The following is a 5,744-nucleotide window of genomic DNA, read 5'->3' as shown; positions in this document are numbered from 1 at the left end:
TCAACTCCAGAGGTTCTTTGACTTGAGATACTGGCCTTGAGGTCAAATCCGGAGTTTCCACAATTTGTGATTGTGATGCTATGATCATTCCCATGGGTGACCCCAGGGCTACTGGAGTTACCTTTAGAGAATGTACGGATTGATGTGATGGCATTGGAATCACCCCTACTGATTCTGTGACTTTAGGTGGTGGCTTTGGAGGTAAACCCACAGTTTCTACAACTCCAGGTGAACCAATAGTAGTAGGAGAGCCGGAAGTCAAACCATCTGGTTGAGTCACTCCTGGGGTCAATTTTGCAATTTTAGACTGTGAATCTCCATATTCTATAACATGTGACTGTGCTGATGGAATTATCCCCATGAAATCCACAGCTTGTAATAGTGCCATTGGAGTTACTTTTGTGTAATCTGTAACTTGATGCAATGGAGTGGAGATCATTTCCAGGGATCTTGTGTTTTGACACACTGGTCCTGGAGGAATGTTCAATGGTTCTATGGCTTGATTTTGTGGCCTTGAGGTTATGTCCACGGATTCAGCAACTTTAAACTGTGGCCCTACAGTCATTTCCACAGTTTCCACAACTTCATGTCCTACCTGTGGACCTATCTCTCCTGGTGGCATGACTTCATGATCCAACGATGTGTTTATATCCCCAGACTCCATGGCTGGATACTGTGTTCTTGGGGTTATTCCCTCTGATTCTATGATATGTGAATGTGATTTTTTAATCATCCCGATAGAATCCATGACTGAAGCAATGCTACAGGAGTTACCTTCACATTATCTGTGACGTGATTGGTGATCTGGAGGTCATCTTTGATTTCATAACTTGATGCTGAGTACTTGATGTTACCTCCACTGATTCAGTGATTTGATATGATGGTTTTGTGCTTACACTCACTCTTTTCATCGTTTCGTCTGGTTTCCCAACTTCATCTGGTGGCTGCGGGAACAAACCCACAGATTCTGTCACTTGTGAATGTGATTCTGGGATGATCCCATTGAATCCATGACTTGAAGTAATGCCCATGGAGTTACCTTTATGCTATCTGTAACTTGATATGATAGCCTTGGGGCCAACTCCACTTTAGTCACTTGGGTCTCATGCTGCTGCATCCTTTTTTCCGGAAGACCTATGACCCTCTGCTCTATACTAAGCTCTAGGATGTGTTTTTGGCTTCTTCTGCAGGAATTGGTTTCCCCTTGACTATGTCAACTCCTAAACTTTTGGGAGGTGGAGTGCCCAGTGATGTAACTAAGGGCCTGGATTCAACGATTTGGGGGCCATCCCCCAGTTGTGACAGCTTACCTGGGATAAGTGACTGTGAAATTTTTGTTTCTGTTCTATTCAATCCAGGATTCCCACTCCAATATTCACATGGAGCTGGAATGATGGACAGTTTGGGGATTATTGTTGATACTTTGTTCAGTGCTTTGATGGGTAGGCATAGATACCTGCATTTGAGGTTTCTCTGGTTCAGGGACTACTCCTCCTCGTGCCTCAGTTAAATAATGCAGCATTTCCCATGATTCCTTCACAGGCAGAGGAACTGTTTGTTCCTTCAAAGTACAAACCTTCCAAGCCATATGTCCTTCTAACTTCCACCTAGCCAAAGGAGAGAGCTGGAGTGGAGCCCCGCCCGGAGGAGAATCGTGGTCTTGCCTTGCAGATAGAACTTGACCCCATGATCCAATGTCAAATGACTCTTGCTCCCTCTCCCATTCTTTGTTTGTTCTTGTTGACAGAGATCTGGGGATTCAAAAACAGAGCTGATAAAAGAGCTTTGAGACCTTAATGGTGAAAGAGCTGCCAAATCCTCCAAAAGATTTGATTTCCCAAGCTGTGAGAGTTGAAAAGGGGGCAGGGATGTGCCTTGGTTCCTGAGCACAGAAGACTGGTTTTTGGGTAAAGTAGGTAAACTAAGGCTCTGGAGTTGACAGGTTGTTCCTTCAGAAATGACAGAAGGTATGTGACAGGCTGGAGCTGTTGCATAATGATCCAGAGGAGATGCTAGTGATCAGTTAGAATGTTTTGCCTTTCTTCCAGCCCACAACAGGGTAGAACAGGCTCCTGAGACACAAACACAGAGGAGGTGGATGGAAAGGAAGAAATTCATATCCGAAGATTCTTGCAAACACGAGTTGCATAAGACTTGATCTAAGAATAAAGAAAAATCCATTTGCTTTGAAGCAGAGAAGGTAGGAAAAGTAGGAAAAGGGAAGATAATGGCCATTTCAAATGTAAAATATTTGACCTGAGTGGGAGTACAACAACAAAAGAGGTTGCTTTCCCCAACTTCAATTACTTATAGAAAGAATTCCTCTACCAGGAGGAAAGGGAGGCCATTGTCTCCACTGCAATCAGAAATGATTCATAAACCAGTTGTTCTTAAACCTTTGAACTCAGAATTTATCCCCACTATCAAAACTAACCAACCAACCAACTAACAATCTCGCTTTTCCCTCTCTCTTTCCCTCCCCCTCCTTCCCTCTCTATAACCCCTTCTTCCCTTCAGTCCCTTCCTTCCTCTCTCTTAAAAGTTCTACCAGCTTGGGGGTACCCTGGCTGCCTCAGTCAGTATAGCATGGAATTTTTGATCTCGGGACTGTGAGTTTGAGCCCCACATTGGGGGGTAGAGTTTACCTAAAAAAAAAAAAATACCAAAAACTTCCATCACTTTCAACCCCCACCCAGAAACTACCTTCCCTGACCTTGTGCATTCCAGATGTTTGAAGATCTGTTGAAGACTTCTGTTCATTGACCAGAGTATATATTCCTGGGCCCATCCCACAGGGAGTCTTGAAAAGCTGGATACAACAGAGTGTGTCAGTGTAATTGAAGTGATATTAAAAGTACTAATAGGAAACCATAAGAAGAGTGGCTTAAGTTAGAAAGGAAACTACTATCACAGTCAGAAAAGTAAAACAGTACTAGGTATCTTTCTCCTAACTTTACAGGGTTTATCAGTAGGGTAGGCTGAAGAAGAAAGAATAAATAGTGACGATCAATTTACTCACTTTGTCAGGTTAGCTTCAGAGCAACCCATTCTGAGATTTTCTTCCCACTGGGAAGCTGGGAGCAGAGGTAAAGAATCTGTTAGAATCATAATTATTGATACCACCTAGTTCAAGCCACTTGTTTTACAAAGAAGAGATCGAGGGAATGAAATCATGTCCAGAATCATAAAGTTAAGTAGTGATAGAGCTCAGACGTAATGTCGGTCTAAGTTTTTATATTTTAAAATATACTATGCCACCTTTACCATGTAGTGGATGTAAGTCATTGGAAAACAGCTGGAACAATCACGGTAGTAGGGAGTTGGAGTAAGGGAAATAAATCTGTAATACATATTTTTTCCTTCAAAGGAGTCTATTCAGCGTCTATGGCAGGGGAAAAATGTATCGAAACTTCCCCCACTAAAGATCTCATCAAATTTCTTTCCTGATACTTTGAGTTTTGCATAAAAGGAAATTAGGAAAGAAAGCATGAGGAACAGAAGCATAGAAAGAACTATAAATCAGTTTACATCTCTTTGGAAGTTACCAGAAAGAATTCAGCATCTTTGCAGATGTTAGGAAGAATAGGCACATTTCTTTCACTTATACAATCTTTTTCAACCTCCCTCCCTCTACCTGTTATTAAAGTCTACAGTCTAAAAGCAGACCCACTGTTGATTTGTCATTAGCCTTGAGCTAAAGAATAAAGTATAAGATCTCTCTGACCTGTGAATTTCTGGATCTTTTTCAATTTATGCTTGCCTTGAAGTCTAGAGGGGCACAAAAAGGAAAAAAAATAAAACCAGAAAATGTTCTAGGTTAGAGAATTTATCAACAGCACATTTCGTCTTACAGATACAATTATTGATCCAGTTGGTAACCATAACCACAGCAACAATTACCACCCCATTCACTTATTCATAAATCATCTAATGAGCGCTTACTAACTTCTAGGCATTACGTTAGGTGCCAGGACTACAAAAGTAAATGAGATCCCTGTATTCTGGGAACTCCCATTACTGGGGAAAACAGAGGTCTAAACGCCTAAGTTTACAATATCATGTGGTAACAGAAATATAAAGGTTAGGGAATAAAAGAGGACAGTGGTTAACTGCCTGGGAAAAAAAGGAAAAAATACTCAAGAAATTGCCAATTGAACTGGAGTTTAAATTATCACCAGAAGATTTTAGGTAAAGAGAGAGCATTCCAGCCAATGGGAACATCACCAAGAAGATTATAAAGTCATGATTTGTTGGGTGTACTTTTGCTAAGTAGTGAGAGATGAAACTAAAATATAGGTGGAAGCCAAGTTGTTCCAGGTCATTTATTTATTTATTTATTTATTTATTTATTTATTATTGACAGAGAAGAGAGCACAAGCAGGGGGAGTGGCAAACAGAGGGATAGGGGAGAAGCAGGTTCCCACTTGAGTGGAGAACCTATTCCATCCTAGAATCCTAAGATTATGACCTGAGCCAAAGGCAGCCACTAATCAACTGAGCCACCCAGGCACACCCCAGATCATTTTAAGACAGAAGTGATATGTGTTGCCACTTCAATAAAATAATTTTTATTTCTTCCTTTTGCTTCAGGACACTCAGTCTCTGAGAGTATATTAAAACAGTCTATACCAATTTCATTCATAATATTAGCAAATGTTTTAGCTAAGCAATCGATGTTGGACAGAAGTGTTTTGAACAGTAAGATCTCCCAAGGAACCACTTAAGGTCGGTTTAAACCTAAGAAAGTAAACCATGTGATCCACCACATTAAAACACAAAGAGAGCAGCACCTGGGTGGCTCAGTGGTTGAGTGTCTGCCTTTGGCTCAGGTTGTAGTCCCAGGGTCCTGGAATCGAGTCCCCCATCAGGCTCCCCATGAGGAGGCTGCTTCTCCCTCTACCTATGTCTCTGCCTCTCTGTGTGTGTCTCGAATGAATGAATGAATGAATGAATGAATAAAACCTTTAAGAAATAACATGAAGAGGAAAAACCTGAACAATTATGTCAACTGATGGAGAAAAGGCATTGGCAAAATCCAACACTCACTCATGATTTATAAAAAATAGAAACACTCAACAAACTAGGGTTCGAAGGGATGTCCTCAATATAGTAAATAGTATTTATGAAAAACCCTCTGCTAATATCATTCTTCACAGTGAAAGACTGAAAGCTTTGCCTTTAAGGGGGGGAACAGACAAGGATACTCACTTTCACTACTTTTCTTTAATATTGGACTAGAAACTTCAACCAGAGCAATTAGGTAAGAAAAATAAAAGCCATCTCAATTGGAAAGGAAAAAGTTAAACTATCTCCATGTCTATTCACAGATGACATAATCTTGTTGTCAGAAAATCCTAAGAATACACACACAAAAACCCAATTAGAGCTAATAAACGAATTTAGAGAAGTTGCAAAATACAGTAAATCAGTTGCATTTTTAAAAAGATTTTATTGATTTATTTGTGAGAGACCCAGAAAGAGAGAGAAAGAGAGACAGGGGCAGAGACATAGGCAGAGGGAGAAGCAGACCCCCACAAGGAGACTGAGGTGGGACTTTACCCTGGACCCCGGATCACCCCCTGAGCTGAAGGCAGACGCTCAACCGCTGAGTCACAAAGGCGTCCCTGACATGTTGTTTTTAACTTGCTTTAACTTCAGAGAACAAACTGATAGTTACCAGAGGGGAGGTGGGTGGGGTATGGGTAAAAACAGGGGATTAAGAGTACACTTATCTTGACAAGCAC

General features: G+C 41.0%; 1 non-coding gene across 1 annotated transcript; it reads right to left on the bottom strand.

The window, feature by feature from the left end:
- Positions 1-2,664: 2,664 nt before the first annotated feature.
- LOC102156387 lies at positions 2,665-3,755 on the bottom strand. Its single transcript, XR_005371844.1, has 3 exons — positions 3,725-3,755; positions 3,020-3,074; positions 2,665-2,809 (listed from the first exon to the last, which is right to left on the bottom strand). It is a non-coding gene; the product is annotated as an uncharacterized LOC102156387 (transcript).
- Between the last annotated feature and the right edge of the window lie 1,989 nt (positions 3,756-5,744).

This window comes from Canis lupus, chromosome 17 (assembly GCF_011100685.1).
Source record: "Canis lupus familiaris isolate Mischka breed German Shepherd chromosome 17, alternate assembly UU_Cfam_GSD_1.0, whole genome shotgun sequence".
In the NCBI taxonomy this organism is placed as follows: Eukaryota; Metazoa; Chordata; class Mammalia; order Carnivora; family Canidae; genus Canis; species Canis lupus.
This window is presented reverse-complemented; position numbering and strand designations above follow the sequence as displayed.